The sequence below is a fragment of the Leopardus geoffroyi genome, chromosome B1 (assembly GCF_018350155.1).
Source record: "Leopardus geoffroyi isolate Oge1 chromosome B1, O.geoffroyi_Oge1_pat1.0, whole genome shotgun sequence".
In the NCBI taxonomy this organism is placed as follows: domain Eukaryota; kingdom Metazoa; phylum Chordata; class Mammalia; order Carnivora; family Felidae; genus Leopardus; species Leopardus geoffroyi.
In genome coordinates this window covers 107,446,526-107,467,614 of record NC_059327.1, presented here as the reverse complement: position 1 = coordinate 107,467,614, position 21,089 = coordinate 107,446,526, and the positions used below count along the sequence as shown (strand labels likewise).

At 35.3% G+C, this 21,089-nt stretch overlaps 1 pseudogene; it reads left to right on the top strand.

Annotated features, from left to right (window-relative positions):
- Nucleotides 1-210: 210 nt before the first annotated feature.
- On the top strand, nucleotides 211-833 carry LOC123596415 (annotated as a pseudogene).
- Nucleotides 834-21,089: the final 20,256 nt, after the last annotated feature.

The following is a 21,089-nucleotide window of genomic DNA, read 5'->3' as shown; positions in this document are numbered from 1 at the left end:
GAGCCGCGAGAGCCATTATTGCACCCCATGCAGGATATGCAGTACTGTGGGTCTTGTGCTGCCCATGCTTACAAACAAGTGGATCCATCTACTACCTGGAGAATTTTCACCCTGATGCCTTCTCATCCTGTGCCTCTCTTGTGATGTGTACTTAACAGTGTGGATATACAGAGAATACCTCTGTATGACCTTCATATTGACCACAAGATTTTTGAGAACTATGGAAGATAGGAATGTTTGAACACATGTCTCTGTAGACACATGAAAATGAACACAGTGTTGAAATGCATTTGCCTTATATGGGTAAAGCCATGGAAAGCCAGGAGGATGAGTTTACTATTATTCCTATACTAGTTGGAGCTTTGAGTGAATCAAAAGAACAGGAATTTGGAAAACTCTTCAGCAAATACCCAGCAGATCCTAGTAATCTCTTTGTGGTTTCTTCTGATTTCTTCCACTGGAGCCAAAGATTCTGTTACAGTTACTATGATGAATCCCAGGAGAAGATTTATAGATCCATTGAATATCTAGATAAAATGGGCATGAGTATTATAGACCAGTTAGACACTATATTAGCAATTACTTGAAGAAATAGCATAATACTATATGTGGAAGATATCACTGGAGTGTTATTAAATGCTATCACAGAGCTCCAGAAAAATGGAATGAATATGAGCTGTTTCTTTTTGAATTATGCCCAGTCAAGCCAGTGTAGAATCTGCCAAGACAGTTCAGTGAATTTTGCAGCGGCAACACTCGTGGTCCACTCAAGCTCTGAATCCCCAGAGATGCCACCTGCACATACTCATTCTCTGTCTGGAGTCCCAGCCTAGCCCTAACCAAGATACTGGTTCTGGTTTGGGGGGGATTCTAGAATCTCAAACTAATAGAACTTTCTTCTTTTCTAGTAGCTGTAGTCCTTCCTTAATTTCAACTCATTAAAAAATGCTTAATAGTTCAGGGCAGTGGAAGGAAGTCCGGCATAAAAATATTTTGATCAAAAAAGATGATGGGGCACCTGGGTGGCTCAGATGGTTAAATGTCCTACTCTTTATTTCAGCGCAGTTCATCATCTCAAGGTTTGTGAGATCAGGCCCCACATGGGGCTCCATGCTGACAGTGTAGAGCCTGCTTGAGATTCTCTCTCTCCCTCTCCATCTGTCTCTTCCCCCCTAATAAATAAATAAACTTAAAAAAAAAAAACAAAAATGGCAATGTAAAAAAAAATGACAATGTAAAGGCCCAATTGTGATAGTTTTTTGAAAGTGACTTGTAAATCATTTACCCTATTATTAAATTAATTTATTTATTTTTGAGAGAGAGAGAATACAAGTGGGAGAGGGACAGAAAGAGAGGAAGAGAGAGAGAATCCCTAGCAGGCTCTGAGCTGTTAACATGGAGCGCAACGCAGGGCTGGAACTCACCAACCATGAGATTATGACCTGAGCTGAAATTAAAGAGTTGGATCTTTAACTGACTAAGCCATCCAGGTGCCCCCATTACCATATCCTAAATCTGCACTCTTTGCACACTGGTCCACATAATTCCGCTCTCAGAATAGTTTTGCAAATTGTACACAAACAAAAAAAAAAGTGGAAGCTTTTTAATAAAGAAATTGCATTTGCAAATGATCTGTATTAGAATGCAATAAATCCTGTTATCTTCAATTACTACTGTGTTGTACAATAGATACCTTCTATTTGAGTTGCTAATATAAAGGGCTACACAACTCAAAAAGAAAAATTCATTCCGGGGACTTTGAGTAAAGCAGAGTGTCCTCAGTGATCAGGGAAGCCCTCATCCAATTGGCTGAAGTCCTGAAAAAAACAAAAGATTTACCTCCCCTGAGCAAGGGGGAATTCTGCTGACAGATGGCCTTCAGAATTTAACTGCAACGTAGGCTCATCCCTGAATCTCTAGCCTTATAGTCTTTAGATGTAAATTGCACATTTTTGTCTTGCCAGCCCCCATAATCATGTGAGACAGTTGCTTAAAATAAATCTTTATTTATATCTATATCCTGTTCTATTTCTCTGACAAATAGAGAAGAATGTTAACAAATAAAATGTATTTTTATAAGTTAAGTTCATACGACCATTCATTATTTTATACATCGCTATTCTCCTAAATAATTGTTGATGGATCTATACTAGTAATATTGGTAAAAAGGTAATTTTTATAGATTTTATTGAAAAACTCCAAGCTGTTTTCACATGCATTGATATATCACTTTTAAAACTTCCAAGTATTTAAAATATATAATATATTCCTCATATATTACAATATGGGAAGATAAAGAAGTTAAGCAATAGGTGAGAGAGGGAAGACGGCGGCTTAGGAGGACGCTGGGCTCACTGCGCGTCCTGCTGGTCACTTAGATTCCACCTGCACCTGCCTAAATAACCCAGAAAACCGCCAGAGGATTAGCAGAACGGAGTCTCCAGAGCCAAGTGCAGACGAGAGGCCCACGGAAGAGGGTAGGAAGGGCGGCAAGGCGGTGCGCGCTCCACGGACTGGCGGGAGGGAGCCGGGGCGGAGGGGCGGCTCGCCGGCCAAGCAGAGCCCCCGAGTCTGGCTGGCAAAAGCGGAGGGGCCTGACGGACTGTGTTCCGACAGCAAGCGCCGCTTAGCGTCTGGGAGGTCATAAGTTAACAGCTCTGCTCGGAAAGCGGGAAGACTGGAGGACAAAGGGAGGGAGAGCTGCTGAGCCCCCGGACGACAGAGCTCAGTTTGGTAGGGAACAAAGGTGCACGCCAGCTCCATCTCCCCCCCCCCCCCATCCCCCAGCCAAAATCCCAAAGGGAACCAGTTCCTGCCGGGGAACTTGCTCGCTCAGCGCAAACAGCCAACTCTGTGCTTCTGGGAAGCCAAACCTCCGGCAGAGGATCTGACTCCCTCCTGCTGCCACAGGGCCCCTCCTGAAGTGGATCACCTAAGGAGAAGCGAGCTAAGCCTGCCCCTCCTGCCCCCATGCACCTTGCCTACTCACCATCCCCAGCATCACAAGCCTGGCAGTGTGCAAGTAGCTTAGACGGGCCACACCACCCCACAGTGAATCCTACCCCTAGGAGAGGGGAAGAGAAGGCACACACCAGTCTGACTGTGGCCCCAGTGGTGGGCTGGGGGCAGACATAAGGTCTGACTGCAGCCCCGCCCACCAACTCCAGTTATACACCACAGCACAGGGGAAGTGCCCTGCAGGTCCTCACCACGCCAGGGACTATCCAAAATGACCAAACGGAAGAATTCCCCTCAGAAGAATCTCCAGGAAATAACAACAGCTAATGAACTGATCAAAAAGGATTTAAATAATATAACAGAAAGTGAATTTAGAATAACAGTCATAAAATTAATCGCCGGGCTTGAAAACAGTATAGAGGACAGCAGAGAATCTCTTGCTACAGAGATCAAGGGACTAAGGAACAGTCATGAGGAGCTGAAAAGCACTTTAAATGAAATGCAAAACAAAATGGAAATGACGACAGCTCGGATTGAAGAGGCAGAGGAGAGAATAGGTGAACTAGAAGATAAAATTATGGAAAAAGAGGAAGCTGAGAGAAAGAGAGATAAAAAAAATCCAGAAGTATGAGGGGAAAATTAGAGAACTAAGTTAAACACTAAAAAGAAATAATATACGCATAATTGGTATCCCAGAGGAAGAAGAGAGAGGGAAAGGTGCTGAAGGGGTACTTGAAGAAATAATAGCTGAGAACTTCCCTGAACTGGGGAAGGAAAAAGGCATTGAAATCCAAGAGGCACAGAGAATGCCCTTCAGACGTAACTTGAATCGATCTTCTGCACGACATATCAGAGTGAAACTGGCAAAATACAAGGATAAAGAGAAAATTCTGAAAACAGCAAGGGATAAACGTGCCCTCACATATAAAGGGAGACCTATAAGACTCGTGACTGATCTCTCTTTTGAAACTTGGCAGGCCAGAAAGAATTGGCACGAGATTTTCAGTGTGCTAGACAGAAAAAATATGCAGCCGAGAATCCTTTATCCAGCAAGTCTGTCATTTAGAATAGAAGGAGAGATAAAGGTCTTCCCAAACAAACAAAAACTGAAGGAATTTGTCACCACTAAACCAGCCCTACAAGAGATCCTAAGGGGGACCCTGTGAGACAAAGTACCAGAGACAACACTACAAGCATAAAACATACAGACATCACAATGACTCTAAACATATATCTTTCTATAATAACACTGAATGTAAATGGATTAAAGGCACCAACCAAAAGACATAGGGTATCAGAATGGATAAAAAAACAAGACCCATCTATTTGCTGTCTACAAGAGATTCATTTTAGACCTGAGGACACCTTTAGATTGAGAGTGAGGGGATGGAGAACTATTTATCATGCTACTGGAAGCCAAAAGAAAGCTGGAGTAGCCATACTTATATCAGACAAACTAGACTTTAAATTAAAGGCTGTAACAAGAGATGAAGAAGGGCATTATATAATAATTACAGGGTCTATCCATCAGGAAGAGCTAACAATTATAAATGTCTATGCGCCGAATACCGGAGCCCCCAAATATATAAAACAATTACTCACAAACATAAGCAACCTTACTGATAAGAATGTGGTAATTGCAGAGGACATTAACACCCCACTTACAGAAATGGATAGATCATCTAGACACACGGTCAATAAAGAAACGAGGGCCCTGAATGAGACATTGGATCAGATGGACTTGACAGATATATTTAGAACTCTGCATCCCAAAGCAACAGAATATACTTTCTTCTCGATTGCACATGGAACATTCTCCAAGATAGATCACATACTGGGTCACAAAACAGCCCTTCATAAGTTTAAAAGAATTGAAATTATACCATGCATACTTTCAGACCACAATGCTATGAAGCTTGAAATCAACCACAGGAAAAAGTCTGGAAAACCTCCAAAAGCATGGAGGTGAAAGAACACCCTACTATCGAATGAGTGGGTCAACCAGGCAATTAGAGAAGAAATTAAAAAATATATGGAAACAAACGAAAATGAAAATACAACAATCCAGACGCTTTGGGACGCAGCGAAGGCAGTCCTGAGAGGAAAATACATTGCAATCCAGGCCTATCTCAAGAAACAAGAAAAATCCCAAATACAAAATCTAACAGCACACCTAAAGGAAATAGAGGCAGAACAGCAAAGGCAGCCTAAACCCAGCAGAAGAAGAGAAATAATAAAGATCAGAGCAGAAATAAACAATATAGAATCTAAAAAAATGTAGAGCAGATCAACGAAACCAAGAGTTGGTTTTTTGAAAAAATAAACAAAATTGACAAACCTCTAGCCAGGCTTCTCAAAAAGAAAAGGGAGATGACCCAAATAGATAAAATCATGAATGAAAATGGAATTATTACAACCAATCCCTCAGAGATACAAACAATTATCAGGGAATACTATGAAAAATTATATGCCAACAAACTGGACTACCTGGAAGAAATGGACAAATTCCTAAACTCCCACACTCTTCCAAAACTCAATCAGGAGGAAATAGAAAGCTTGAACAGACCCATAACCAGCGAAGAAATTGAATCGGTTATCAAAAATCTCCCAACAAATAAGAGTCCAGGACCAGATGGCTTCCCAGGGGAGTTCTACCAGACGTTTAAAGCAGAGATGATACCTATCCTTCTCAAGCTATTCCAAGAAATAGAAAGGGAAGGAAAACTTCCAGACTCATTCTATGAAGCCAGTATTACTTTGATTCCTAAACCAGACAGAGACCCAGTAAAAAAAGAGAACTACAGGCCAATATCCCTGGTGAGTATGGATGCAAAAATTCTCAATAAGATACTAGCAAATCGAATTCAACGGCATATAAAAAGAAATATTCACCATGATCAAGTGGGATTCATTCCTGGGATGCAGGGCTGGTTCAACATTCGCAAATCAATCAACGTGATACATCACATTAACAAAAAAAAAGAGAAGAACCATATGATCCTGTCAATCGATGCAGAAAAGGCCTTTGAACAAAATCCAGCACCCTTTCTTAATAAAAACCCTTGAGAAAGTCGGAATAGAAGGAACATACTTAAAGATCATAAAAGCCATTTATGAAAAGCCCACAGCTAACATCATCCTCAACGGGGAAAAACTGAGAGCTTTTTCCTGAGATCAGGAACACGACAGGGATGCCCACTCTCACCACTGTTGTTTAACATAGTGCTGGAAGTTCTAGCATCAGCCATCAGACAACAAAAGGAAATCAAAGGCATCAAAATTGGCAAAGATGAAGTCAAGCTTTTGCTTTTTGCAGATGACATGATAATATACATGGAAAATCCGATAGACTCCACCAAAAGTCTGCTAGAACTGATACATGAATTCAGCAAAGTTGCAGGTTACAAAATCAATGTACAGAAATCAGTTGCATTCTTATACACTAACAATGAAGCAACAGAAAGACAAATAAAGAAACTGATCCCATTCACAATTGCACCAAGAAGTATAAAATACCTAGGAATAAATCTAACCAAAGATGTAAAGGATCTGTATGCTGAAAACTATAGAAAGCTTATGAAGGTAATTGAAGAAGATTTAAAGAAATGGAAAGACATTCCCTGCTCATGGATTGGAAAAATAAATATTGTCAAAATGTCAATACTACCCAAAGCTATCTACACATTCAATGCAATCCCAATCAAAATTGCACCAGCATTCTTCTCGAAACTAGAACAAGCAATCCTAAAATTCATATGGAACCACAAAAGGCCCCGAATAGCCAAAGGAATTTTGAAGAAGAAGACCAAAGCAGGAGGCATCACAATCCCAGACTTTAGCCTCTATTACAAAGCTGTCATCATCAAGACAGCATGGTATTGGCACAAAAACAGACACATAGACCAATGGAATAGAATAGAAACCCCAGAACTAGCCCCACAAACATATGGCCAACTCATCTTTGACAAAGCAGGAAAGAACATCCAATGGAAAAAAGACAGTCTCTTTAACAAATGGTGCTGGGAGAACTGCAACATGCAGAAGGTTGAAACTAGACCACCCTCTCACACCATTCACAAAAATAAACTCAAAATGGATAAAGGACCTGAATGTAAGACAGGAAACCATCAAAACCTTAGAGGAGAAAGCTGGAAAAGACCTCTCTGACCTCAGCCATAGCAATCTCTTACTCGACACATCCCCAAAGGCAAGGGAATTAAAAGCAAAAATGAACTACTGGGACCTTATGAAGATAAAGGAAACAACCTTTGCACAGCAAAGGAAACAACCAACAAAACTAAAAGGCAACCAACGGAATGGGAAAAGATATTTGCAAATGACATGTCGGACAAAGGGCTAGTATCCAAAATCTATAAAGAGCTCACCAAACTCCACACCCAAAAAACAAATAACCCAGTGAAGAAATGGGCAGAAAACATGAATAGACACTTCTCTAAAGAAGACATCTGGATGGCCAACAGGCACATGAAAAGATGTTCAACGTCGCTCCTTATCAGGGAAATACAAATCAAAACCACACTCAGATATCACCTCACGCCAGTCAGAGTGGCCAAAATGAACAAATCAGGAGACTCTAGATGCTGGAGAGGATGTGGAGAAACGGGAACCCTCTTGCACTGTTGGTGGGAATGCAAATTGGTGCAGCCGCTCTGGAAAGCAGTGTGGAGGTTCCTCAGAAAATTAAAAATAGACCTACCCTATGTCCCAGCAATAGCACTGCTAGGTATTATCCAAGGGATACAGGAGTACTGATGCATAGGGGCACTTGTACCCCAATGTTTATAGCAGCACTCTCAACAATAGCCAAATTATGGAAAGAGCCTAAATGTCCATCAACTGGTGAATGGATAAAGAAATTGTGGTTTATATACACAATGGAATACTACGTGGCAATGAGAAAAAATGAAATATGGCCTTTTGTAGCAACGTGGATGGAACTGGAGAGTGTGATGCTAAGTGAAATAAGCCATACAGAGAAAGACAGATACCGTATGGTTTCACTCTTATGTGGATCCTGAGAAACTTAACAGAAACCCATGGGGGAGGGGAAGGAAAAAAAAAAAAAAAGAGGTTAGAATGGGAGAGAGCCAAAGCATAAGAGACTGTTAAAAACTGAGAACAAACAGGGTTGATGGGAGGTGGGAGGGAGGGGAGGGTGGGTGATGGGTATTGAGGAGGGCACCTTTTGGGATGAGCACTGGGTGTTGTACGGAAAGCAATTTGACAATAAATTTCATATATTAAAAAAAAAAGAAAAAGAAAAGAAATAAAATAAAATAAAATAAAATAAAATAAAATAAAATTGACGTGTGAAAATACAAAAAAAAAAAAAAAAAAGTTAAGCAATAAAAGATTAGGCATCCTGGGACAAGGTTATAGACCTAAATTTTGATATTTAGAATTTGCTTTCACATTTCTGACTTCCAGGTCTGTGGTCTATCTACATTATTGTATTTTCTCTTAGCTTTATTCCAGTAGAGAAGTGATGTAAATTATTTCTGTGGGGAAAAAAAAATCTGTGCTATTTAATCTTGGTGGCTATTTTAAGTATTTTTAGAGAATTGCCTAAAGTCCCTAGATTTTCTCATATGATATTTCCTTAAAATGAAATGTACTTTTCAGAAATGTTCAGTAATCTCTTTAATACTATACTATTTAGTACATTAATGAGCACTTTAATCATGCAATTTTAATTCTTTTCATCTGTGGTAATGATCTTATTACCTATATCCATATTAATGAATTCCTTCCTTGTAATGATCTACTTAATGGACCATTTAAATTTAAGGATATATAATATATTTTAAATATGTCATTAATGCAGAACTTCTAAGTTTTTTTCATAAAAAATTAATTTATTCAGCTGTACTAGTTATCCTTTGAATTGGTTTTCAAAGATTTTCTTCAGTCATGACTACATAATAATCAATTTGGGATGAAAATGAATGTTTTCTTTGGAATTGCAAAGTACTGGTTTATTTATATAGTTACAGAGGTAATTCTTTTCCTCATAGATTGCAAAGAGTGATCATACTGTCAACATGGAATTATACTAGTAGATTCCAACCAGTCATCTATAGTGAAGGAGCTAAGTTAGAACTATTGATGTTCTTCCAAACATTCTATCATTTAACTTAATATTTTCTATTTTATTAAATTGTATTCAAATGACAGGTATAAAGCAAGGTAAATAATAAAGGACAAAGGAAAATTTATTGCTATTTTAAACATAGGATTTTTTCATTTTTGACATTTTTAGATATTCAATTACTTTAATTTTATTATATGAAAATGTAGAACTTTGAACTTTATTTGAAATTGGTTTAACATTGGTAGTGTAATCATGCATACATCTTATGACTAAATAATATGGATCTTTCCCTCAATACTGAATCAAATATGTTGGTTCGGGTATAACACAAAGTTTATGGGAATCAATGACATTTTTGCCACTCTTGGTCGTAGTGTTTCTTTTGGACAGAGATATTCAAGTTTAAATACAATCTCTTCCTCATAGAAAAGTCAGACTTGTACCAAATCGTCAAGCACCTGGAAGTAAATAAAACTTTTACCTAGAGTTCGGGCTGATTCTAGTATACTTTTTATCTAAAGAAGACTTTTGTATACCTCATGTTAAAGTTCTATTTTTTCTATGGCGAATCTCTTTACTTGGATCCCTACCCTTCTGTTAAAATCAGCTTAACCTTACTGTTATTATGACCCAACTTGACTTAATTGACTTGATGCTAGTGCAACTGATTTTAAATCTATTCAGTCCTGATAACATCTAGACCTGTAACTCGCTAGATTTTACTTGTGACAATTCATATTACCTTCTATCCCAGCTCTGTGGTGTTTGTACCATGGTAAAGGGGTTCGAGCTAAATCAATTTTCTCTGATCCAAACTCTTGTACTAATGTGATATTCTAGAAGACACTTTTGTATTTTTGTGTGAACTTACAATATTGAGTATGTATCCTGATTCGTTTATATATAGAGATATAAAGATAGTAGTTTAGTACATATTGTTGATATACTTTAAAAGGAGTCACTGAATTCAAACAAGTCTAAAAATAAGTATCAGCAGAATGTTGATGAATAGTGGTGTTAATTATTCTCACTTCATTTCCTTTGCCCAAGTACTCTTCTGGTTGGGTTTCTTTTTTTTTTTTTTTCTTTTTTTTTTCCCACTTGCATGTTAATCCATCCTGAACTAATTCTGATGCCCCCAAAATAATAAAGCCGAACAATGCCATAATTAGGTGTTACTGATTCTAACCCCAATTTGTAACTACTGTATTATTATCCAGTGGTGACCACTAAAATCTTTAATCATTCATATAATGGTTCATTATATGTGTCAACTTTATTGAATTACTGGGTTCTCAGATAATTTGACTAGACATTATTTCTGAGTATGTTTGAGGGGATTTCTGGATGCAATTAGCATTTGAATTGGTAAATTGAGGAGAGCAGATTGCTTTCACCACTGTGAGTAGTAATCATTTAATCCACTGAAAACCTGAATAAAACAAGTCAGGGTAAGAAAGAATTTTCTCTCTCAGCCTGATTGCGTGACCTGGAAGTCAGTCCTCTCCTGCCTTCAGACTGGCATTTACCTTATCAGCCTTCTGTTCCTCAGAACTGTATTACTAGATTTCTTGGGTCTCCAGGTCACATATGTCTGTCTGTCTATCTTTCTATGAGAGAGAGAATATATATCCTTTTGGCTTTGTGTTTTGGAATACTTGGCCTGATATAATTCACTTACGATATCTTTTCCTATCAATAAGAATTTCAATGAATGCAGTAACTCTTCAACATAGTTAGTTGCTAACAATCTCTGGTCATCTCCAACACAAGGAGCCAGTGTTTGCCTAGGCCATTTGACTTTGTCATTTTCTTCTTTATATTTTTATATTTACATATATTTTCTATATATTCACTTTATAACAGCTGTAACTGCTATATGTGTGAACATATATGTGTGGAATTGTTTTTTAAAGGTCTTTATCTTTTAGATATACACCTACAAACATTTACATGTAATATGGAAATAAGACAGCTGAATGACAATATAAAATTCATAAAATTCCATTGGGTGAGCCAGAAATCATCACATCATCATAGAATCTTTCCACTCTCTTAACCCTACAGCATCATAACCCAGGTTTTATTAACATAAAGTAAAAGATAAGTGGGATTTATTTAACACTCTGCAATAAACATTTTCCTATGCAACTTTCGTGTATTATTATGTAAGCTTCAACAGATAATCACTGAGGACATATTTTTATTTATTTATTGTATGTACATAATTATTATTTGTATTACTTATTATTTATTACTTATTATTATTTGTATTAGTAACAAGTCTAGAGCGAGCTATATGAGTCAGGTTAGCCTTAGTTCCATTACAGGACTTAGCTCTCAGAGATCTTTTTTTTTCCCATGCATATTAGAGAACACAGAAAGGAACAGTTTTTCTTGCAGAGTTTTTCTCTTTTCCTTTTCTTCACTCAGAGCAACTTTCTATTTGTCTCATTTTGTTTTTTAATGTCTTTTCTTATTCTTCTGTCATACATTTTTATTTTTATCTCATTATAGACCAATGAAGGCAATACCATCAAATGGACACTTCATTATTCTGCAAACTGGGTGTGTATTTCAATGTTATTTACTTAATAATTGTCAAATACTTTTCTGATGTCTGTCTCATATCAGTAAACAACAATAAAAATATATGAACTCTTCTGAAGATTATATTCAAACAGGAGAGATATAAACCATAAACAAAAACATGGCAAATAAAGAAATGATAGAGTGCAGTGGAAGTTGATAAGTATCATGGAAAAAATTATTAAAACGTGTTAAGGGGGTTAAGGAATATAGGTTCACCATTTTAAATAGGGTAAAGAGGGTAGACTTCAAGGTAAAGGTAATATTTGAACAAAGACTTGATGGAGTTGAGAAAAAAATTTTTTAATGGTCTAAGGCGGCCATGAAATGGTATATGAGAGATTGTAGACCTAGTAGGTTTGTGGAACAAGTACCAGAAATTTCATTTGAAGTTTTTATGAGTCAAACAGAGGTGTTGAGTAAGCAGTTAGATAACTTCTGTCTCTGGTTAGACAGAGATGTATACTGAACCTAAAAGTTAATACTAACTTGGAGTTGGTATGCAATGGCTTGTAAAAGCCATGAGACTAAATGAGATTACTAAGACTGACTGTAAGTAGAGAAGAGAATCAAGTGTCAAGGGTTCTTCAAAATTATTTATTCAATAATTATTTGTTTTGCCAAAAAAAGGAAGAATAAGAAAAAATACATATCTGTTTTGAGACCACATAGGTGGTCAGAAAACCCATAGTGTGATGTCTTGCAAGATAAATGAAAACAGCAGTCATTTTTTTCTGAGATATTTTTCCTCATGCTACAAATTCTGTTTATTATATATAATTTATTTCTGTTTAAAAAATTTATTTGTAAGACCAAATTTCCCTAGTCTAGTGCTGCAACCATTCTTTTTCATAATTATTCATTTCAGGGGTGGGGTGGGGGGAGAGAGAGAATGCAAGCAGGGAAGGGGCAGAGAGAGAGGAAGAGAGAGAATTTTAAGCGGGCACCATGCCCAGTGCAGACCCTGATGCAAAGCTTGATCTCATAACTGTAAGATCGTGACCTGAACTGAAATCAAGTTGGTGGCTTAACCAACTGAGGCACCCTGGTGCCCCTACTTAACTATTCTTTATGTTGAGAAATATAGAAAGTCACACAGCTAGAAGTGACATGAACAACTATAGGATAAAACCATAAGTGTCTATTAAATTGTTAGATCTCATATATAAACGGGAAATTGAGAGTCAAATATGTAATTAGATTCTAAAAAATCTTCCTGTAAGTAATGGTAAATTTGAATTCCAGTTAAGCAGTCTGACTCGAGGTTTAAACTTTCTTCCTTCAAATAAAAACCATTTCCCCAAATATTTCGTACCAAAAATAATTAACTCTTCCTCACCTTCATCAAGAACCCCTGACTAAATCTTGGAATTTTGCATTTCTCAGGTATATTTTGCAAATTATTGCTTGACTTGTCTCCAGTTCTCCATATTGTTATCTCTCCCATTCCTACATTTAAATTATATCAGGGAAATGTATTTGTTATGTGTTTGTAGACTTAACCACTCTACTATTTAAAATTTCTCTTTCCTGCAGAATAAAGTACAACTATATTTGTAGGGTATAAAAGATCCTTTGGTTGCAGCTAAATTTTAATTTCGTTTTTCTATTCAGTAACCCATTTTTTATCGTGACGTATTGTATTAGTTTTAGTTATAGAACATAATAATTTGAAAAATGTATATTTTGCAAAATGATTACCACAATAAGTCTAACATCCATCACCACACATAATTATAATTTTTTTTGTAATCAGAATTTTAAAAATATACTCTCTGAGCAACTTTCAAATATACAATACAGTATTGTTTACTGTAGTCACCATGCTGTACATTACATCCTCAAGACTTATTCATCTTATCACTGGAAGTTCACGCCTTTTAACCTCCCTCACCCTTTTTGTACATCCCTCATCCCCCTGACTATGGCAACCAGCACTCTGTTCACTGTACCTATGGATTCAGTTGTTTTTTTTTAATTTTTTTTTTTTGATTCAGTTTTTGTGGAATTTTTTATTAGATTCCACTACTAAGTGAGATTATATAGTATTTTTCTTTCTCTTTCTGACTTACTTCATTTAGTGTAATGTACTCAAGGTCCATCCATATTGTTGCAAATGGCAGGATTTCCGTTTTGTGTGTCTAAATTATATACATATTAATATAAATTCTTTTATGTTATTATAAATTATATATATCACATTTTCTTTATCCATTCATCCATTCTTGGATACTTTGGTGTTTCCAGGTCTTGGTTATTATAAATAATTCTGTAATGAACATGAGGCACTGATATTTTTTTGAGATATTGATTTTGTTTTCTTCCAATAAGTACTCAGAAGTGGATTTTTAGATCATATAGTACTTTTATTTCTAATTTTTTGAGAAACTTCAATACTGTTTTCTGCAATGGCTGTACTAACTTACATTCCTATCAACAGTACACAAAGGTTCCCTTTTCTCCACATCCTCTCCAACACTCGTAATTTCTTGTCATTTGGATAATAACCATTCCCATAGATGTGAAGTAATATCTCATTGTGCTTAGGATTTGTATTTCCCTGATGATCAGTAATGTTGAGCATCTTTTCACGTATCTATTGGCCATTTGAATGTCTTCTATGGAAAAGTGTCTATTCTTGTCCTCTGCCCATTTTTTAATCAGATTTTTTTTCCTATCGATTTGTATAAGTTCTTTTTATATTTTGGATATTAGCCCCTTATCAAATATATTATTTTAAAATATTTTTCCTATTCTGAAGTTACCTTTTCATTTTTTCGTTTGCTGTGAAGAGTTTTTTAGTTCAATGTAGTTCTATGTGTTTATTTTTACTTTTGTTGCCTTTGCTTTTGATGTAAAATCCAAAACATCATTGCCAAGACTGATGGCAAAGAGCCAGCCACTATGTTTTCTTCTAAAAGTTTAAGCCTTATGTTTAGGTAATCCATTCCAAGTTGATTTTGTTTGTGTATGGTGTAAGATAGTGGCCCAGTTGTATATCTTTGTCTCCTTTATCACAAGATAATTTGACCATATATATATGGATTCATTTCTGCGTTCTCAATTATGTTTCATTGATCTGTGTGTCTCTTTTAACGCTAATACCATACTATTTTGATGCCTTCAGCTTTGTTCTTTCTCAAAATTTCTCTGGTTATCTTGGTCTTTTACGCTTCCATAGACATTTTAGGATTATTTGTTCTATTTCTGAGAAAAATGCCATTGGAATTTTGATAGGGTTTGCATTGATTGAATCAGTACATTGTTTTTGGTTGTGTAGACATGTGACATTAATTATTCCAATCCATGAGCATGGAATAAGTTTCCATTTATTTGTGTCTTCTTCAGTTTTTTCCCTCAATACCTTACAGTTTTCAGTATATGAGTCTTTCACCTCCTTGGTTAAATGTATCCCTAGGTATTTTATTTTATTTTTTGATGCATTTGTAAATGGGATTGCTTTCCTTATTTCTGTTTATGGTAGTTCACTATTTGTACATAGAAACACAACAGATTTTTGTGTATTGATTTTGTATGCTATACATTTGCTAAATTCATTTACTCTAATAGATTTTTGTGGAGTCTTTAGGGTTTTCTATATATAATGTCATGTAAGCTGCACATTTTAATCTCACTTTCTCCCACCAAGTAGGAGAAATCTCACTTTCTCCCACCACCATTTTTAATTTATACTTCACTAGGCCATTTGCAGGTTCTTATAGTGGCATTTATCTTTATATTTTCTATCCCCTTATGCACTTTTTCTGATAGGTTAAATTTATTCTTCACGACAAAATATTCAAGACCTTTTCTAAAGTCCTTCCATGATGCCATCTCTGTCTCTAATATGCCACTTAGTTAATTCCTAATTGCATATGTACTTTATATACCAGGAATAATTATGCATTATCTTTTATTTTTTTTATTCCATGTGTATATGTATATTTTTTATTTAACTGGTTAAAAGTTCCTCAAAATTCTAACTTCTCTATACAGTTGGATACATGAAGAACTCTTAACATATTTTTGTTTAACTAAAAATCTGCTGAAATCTTGAAAACCATTAATTGTTAACTTTAAAGCATCATAATCACTATATTCAATCTAAGCTTCTATATTATTGTCTGTAAGCAATGCAATTGTACATGCAGAAAATAAAAACAAAAACAAAAGATGCTGAGAGAGACCAATTTAGAGACAAGAACCTAACACAAACAAGGATAAATAACAGTAATGGCATGCTAACGCTAGGCTAAGGCAAAACAGATTTAAAAATTGAAACAAAAAAACAAACTTTTCACAGAATATGGAAGAACACACCTACTTGATGTATCTAGACAGACCCGAGAAATTTGTTCTAAATATCTGGCAATAAAAGGTTTAGTAATCTATTTAGCATACCTTTCATCAGTCAGCAAGTAATGGTAAATCAATAAAAATACGAAACACTGAATTTGTTTATTCCTGAACTTGTCTTTCAAAACTATGTTCTACTTTTATTTATTTCTAATTTTCCCGTGTATATAACAAAATAAATTGAGACAGCCTAGTTTTGAAATGATAAGTTATATGATTTGTAAGTAAAAAACTAAAAGCCATGGAAAAAATACAGTTGACCAAAGCCTAACTATTAGTGTTAAGCTAATTTGGGCATAGGTTTTAGTTCTAGAATTTTAGGCAGCTATAGGTATTATACATATTTTTACTAAAAGCTGGCAAAGGACCTGAAATTCCCCCTATATTGTTCCCGTTGTACATTAGAAATTAGTAAGAAGCTAGTTGGGTCCCTGGGTGGCTCAGTTGGTTGGATGCCCAACTTCGGCTCAGGTCATGATCTCACGATTCATGGTTTGCATCCCACATCTGGCTCTGTGCTGACAGTTCAAAGCCTGGAGCCTGCTTTGGATTCTGTGTCTCCCTTTCTCTCTGCCCCTCCCCTGCTAGCTCTCTCTCTCTCTCTCTTTCTCTCAAAAATAAGTAAACATTAAAAAAAAGAAAAAGAAACGAGTAAGAAAAAAGATGCTCAGATAACAAGAACATTTTTATGACTCTATGTCTCCTTCCTACCCACTCCATTCTCATGAGACCAACTGCTTCCCAAAACATCCATTGATTTCATATTTCTTTTTCTCCCCCAGTTGGTTGAGTTTTCACCGAAACCATACATGAATTGCTCTCATAAAGCTAATTCAAATAAACATGCTAGATCTCACCATTGTTTTAAACAATGTATTTCTCTATGTCTTTTGTACTGTCATAAAACATTTTTTGCATTGTATTATAACTATCTTCTTTTCTACTAGCCTACATCGTCTTTGTGGACAAGAACTATTTATTTATTTATTTATTTATTTATTTATTTATTTATTTATTTATTTACTTGCTTGCTTGTTTGTTTATTTGGCATGGTAGCAGGTGCATAATTGGTTAAGATAGCTAAGTTATTGAACAAATATATGAATGGCTTCTCTGTGTATCACATATGTTCACCCAAAAATTCTGCATTTAATTCTATGGATACACATTTGAAAAGTCAGTATCTAGAGTATAAATTTAATTAACTGTTCATATTACACTCACCAGATTATTGGTAAATAGGCATTATATCAATGCATATTATTAGATTCGAATGTACAAGTGCCATTAAAATACATTTTAGATGAGCTAAAATATATATGGAAATAATACATGGTTGAATATCATACCAAAGGTAAACATGAATATAAATGTATATTTATGTTTACAATATATATCATATATATATAATGTATATAAAATATGTTTATATTTTAAAGTGGCTAGATGAAGGTCAATAAAAATTCAATGCAAGTGGATATATATTGTTCCACTTACCTGCAACGTCTGTGGGTGGAAATGGAAAGAATTCAAAGGATGCCATCTTGTCTCTGTACTCTGGTTTTACTTTATTTACTAGTAGGCTGCTCCACAGGGTGCTATGTGGCTTAAACCTCATATTACAAGTTGAGCAGAAAGAAATGGAATACCACTCCTGAACTCACCAGAGGAAAACAAATCTTGGAATTATAAATGCCTATTTGCCAGCTGGTTATAAGTTTATCCCTGACTGATCCCTGTCACCAGACTAGTGTCCTGACTGACCAGACTGAGTCAGGCCATCCTTACAGCTGGGTGTGGAACACGCTGACCCCAAATCATAGAAACCGAAACTGAAAAAGAGTGGGTTTCAAAATAAAATTTGAAGTGTTGCATCTCAAAAAGTGGAGAATGGTATTTCACATATGAATAACTGTCTCTAGGAGCAATAAGTTTCCCCTATAAGATCACAGAAAAGAAACATTTCTCCTTACATTTGTTGCTGAAAATTCTCATATCTTAGTCTGCAAAGGTGAGTATAATGTCAATGGCTATTGAAATAGTGTAGAGAATTACAGATATTTGATAGAGATGCCCGTACATAAAATATATAGAACTTTCAGGGAATACTGACTAGGGTTGTTGGAATTTAAAAAAAAAACAGAGGCAGATATGAGATGAGACTTTAAAAAAGGACAGATAATGACTTCTGTTTGGAACATGTTGATTTATAATAAATCATAACATATTTAAATAGTCATATCATCAGGCAAGTTAAATAATCCAATACCTATGTTTATAGTATAGTATTGTGTATATGTATGTGTGTGCAAAGTTATAAATGTTCAATGTATAGTTTTGTGTGTATATGTGTGTGTGTGTGTGTGTGCGTGTGTGTGTGAAGTTACAAAAGTTCAAATGTGTGTCTGTATGCATACTGACTTGTAAAATATAACATATGTAGGCTGACTGGTAAAATACACCTATATAGCAATTTAATAAGCAAATTATATAGAAAATTATAAAAAGTAGTTTTATGTTGGGGCGCCAGGGTGGCTCAGTCGGTTAAGCGTCCGACTTCAGCTCAGGTCACGATATCACAGTCTGTGAGTTCGAGCCCCGCGTTGGGCTCTGTGCTGACGTCTCAGAGCCTGGAGCCTGCTTCCCATTCTGTGTCTCCCTCTCTCTCTGCCCCTCCCCTGCTCATGCTCTATCTCTCTCTGTCTCAAAAATAAATAAACATTTAAAAAATTTAAAAAAGTAGTTTTATGTTAAATTAGGTTAGATTTTATTTATTTATTTATTTATTTATTTATTTATTTATTTATTTATAGTTATGATAGATTTTAAATTTAAACATCTTACTGAAAAAAAAATTTATCCAGTTCAGTAAGCTTTAAATTATCTACCAAATATGAATTTTATATTCATTAACAATTTGTTTTAACATTTATTTATTATTGAGAGACAGAGAGACACAGAGTGTGAGCCTTGAAGGGGTAGAGGGGGAGACACAGAATCTGAAGTAGGCTCCAGGCTCTGAGCTGTCAGCACAGAGCCCAACGTGGGGTTTGAACTCACACACTGCGAGATCATGACCTGAGCTGAAGTCAGTCACCTAACCAACTGAGCCACCCAGGCACCCCTATGTTCATTTTAAATTAAAAAAAAATTATTATGTAAAATGAGAGCACAGTTTTCAATTATAAGGTGTGTTGTAGAGAGTAGAAACAACCGGGGGCACCCGGGTGGCTCAGTTGATTAAGTGCATGATTTGATTTTGGTTCAGGTCATGATCTAATGGTTTGTGAGTTGGAGCCCTTATGAGGCTTTGCACTCTCAGTGCGTGGGATTCTCCCTCTCTCTCTGCCCCTCTCCCGCTCTCACTCTCACTCTCTCTCTCAACATAAACTTAAAAAAAAATAAGTACAAAAAATTCTAAAATTTTTATACAGGGTGTAATTTAGATGTATTGAAATGTGTCTTTGAGTCAACATCACATTTTTTATGACTGAATATTATAATTAATCACATTTTTTGCTTTCTTTTATATTCACTGTTTATTTTCTTTTTCCTGAAGGAAAGTGTAAATTCCATAAGCATATGCATCCTATTAAATTGTTCACCATTTTAACTATGTATTGAAGAATAATGCCTTCCCCCGCCCAAAACTTCAACTAATAGTTCTCAGAGGATGAACAAATCATGCATTTTGCAAAGTAATTATGTTAAGTAATTGACAAAAGTGCTGCCCATGGTATTGCAGATGTTAAGGATAGTATGTAAATGATACTGTTATAAATCTTTTTCTTCCAGTCTCTCTCATCCTCTTATTTAACTATTCACAGTTTTGTTCTAAGGTCTGGATGCTGTGTGCATTGCGCTTTTCTTCTTTTTTCATTCCTGGGATAATGTCTGATTCATGGGTGATACTTAATACATATTTTCAATAATACATATTTTCATTATTCAATGTATGAATAAATTAATTAACACATGAATAAATAGATGGATGCCTGATTTAAGGTTAACTACATTTAATAACTTCATAATTTCCTTATGTGGAAATTATTTTAATTATAATATAGTCAACGATATAATTTAATTCATGTCATACAAGTAGTCTTAAAAATGTGTATATATATATATATATATACACACACACACACACACACACATTAAGCATAGAATATGTGTCATTAGAGTTCTGTCAGGATAATACATTATCTAAACTTTCTCAAAAGTCAGTTAAAATGCAAATGAAGTCACATTGTTTTGCACACTGACATGCCTATCAAGCATTGTTAGCAGAATAGAATCTACCTATCACTACATTCAGTCTCTGAGTATTGTTTAGTTTAGCATATTCATTACTGTGTGTATTTGAATACCTCATATTCAGAGCAGATGTAGAGGTATATGGTGAGAGCATTCTTTAGCAATTTTGTATAAATGAAAGTTCATGCGTTTTAATGTTTTAGAACTTTGCATCTACAGCAAAATTTAAATTTTATTTCACTGCAAATGATGTTTTGGTTGGTAGTGACTTGATATGTTAACATTAATACTCATGTTACCACAGTTTTATGTCAATTTTAAAAGATGTTTATGTTTTGATTTATATTCAACATAGGAATGTATATTTTCTAATTAAATATGGCTTTTGAGAAAAACAGGGTAAATTGTACATGCATCTATTAGGTATGTACACTTTAAATATTGATATCACTATACATGGATATAACTAATGTTTGAATGTTGATACTATTATCTTGATCTAAGTAATTTGATGTTAAATTTAATGCTAAATATTAACATTTTGTTTTAAAACAGTTCTTTTATTAAAGTTTAAGAATGTGTCTTCATTTTATAATATCACATACCCATTTATTCTGAAAGGAGTTATGTATTTGTGTGCATGTTTTGAACAGCTAACACAATGCCTCTTTTGTCAAAGACAAAATGTTTTTATTACATCTTTGTGATGAACAAAGGTAAAAATAAAAATACATGTCTTACAAGCAAAATAAAACAAATTATCTGCCTTCAGATAATCGTCTTACAGAGATAATAAATGAAGGGAATAGATAACATT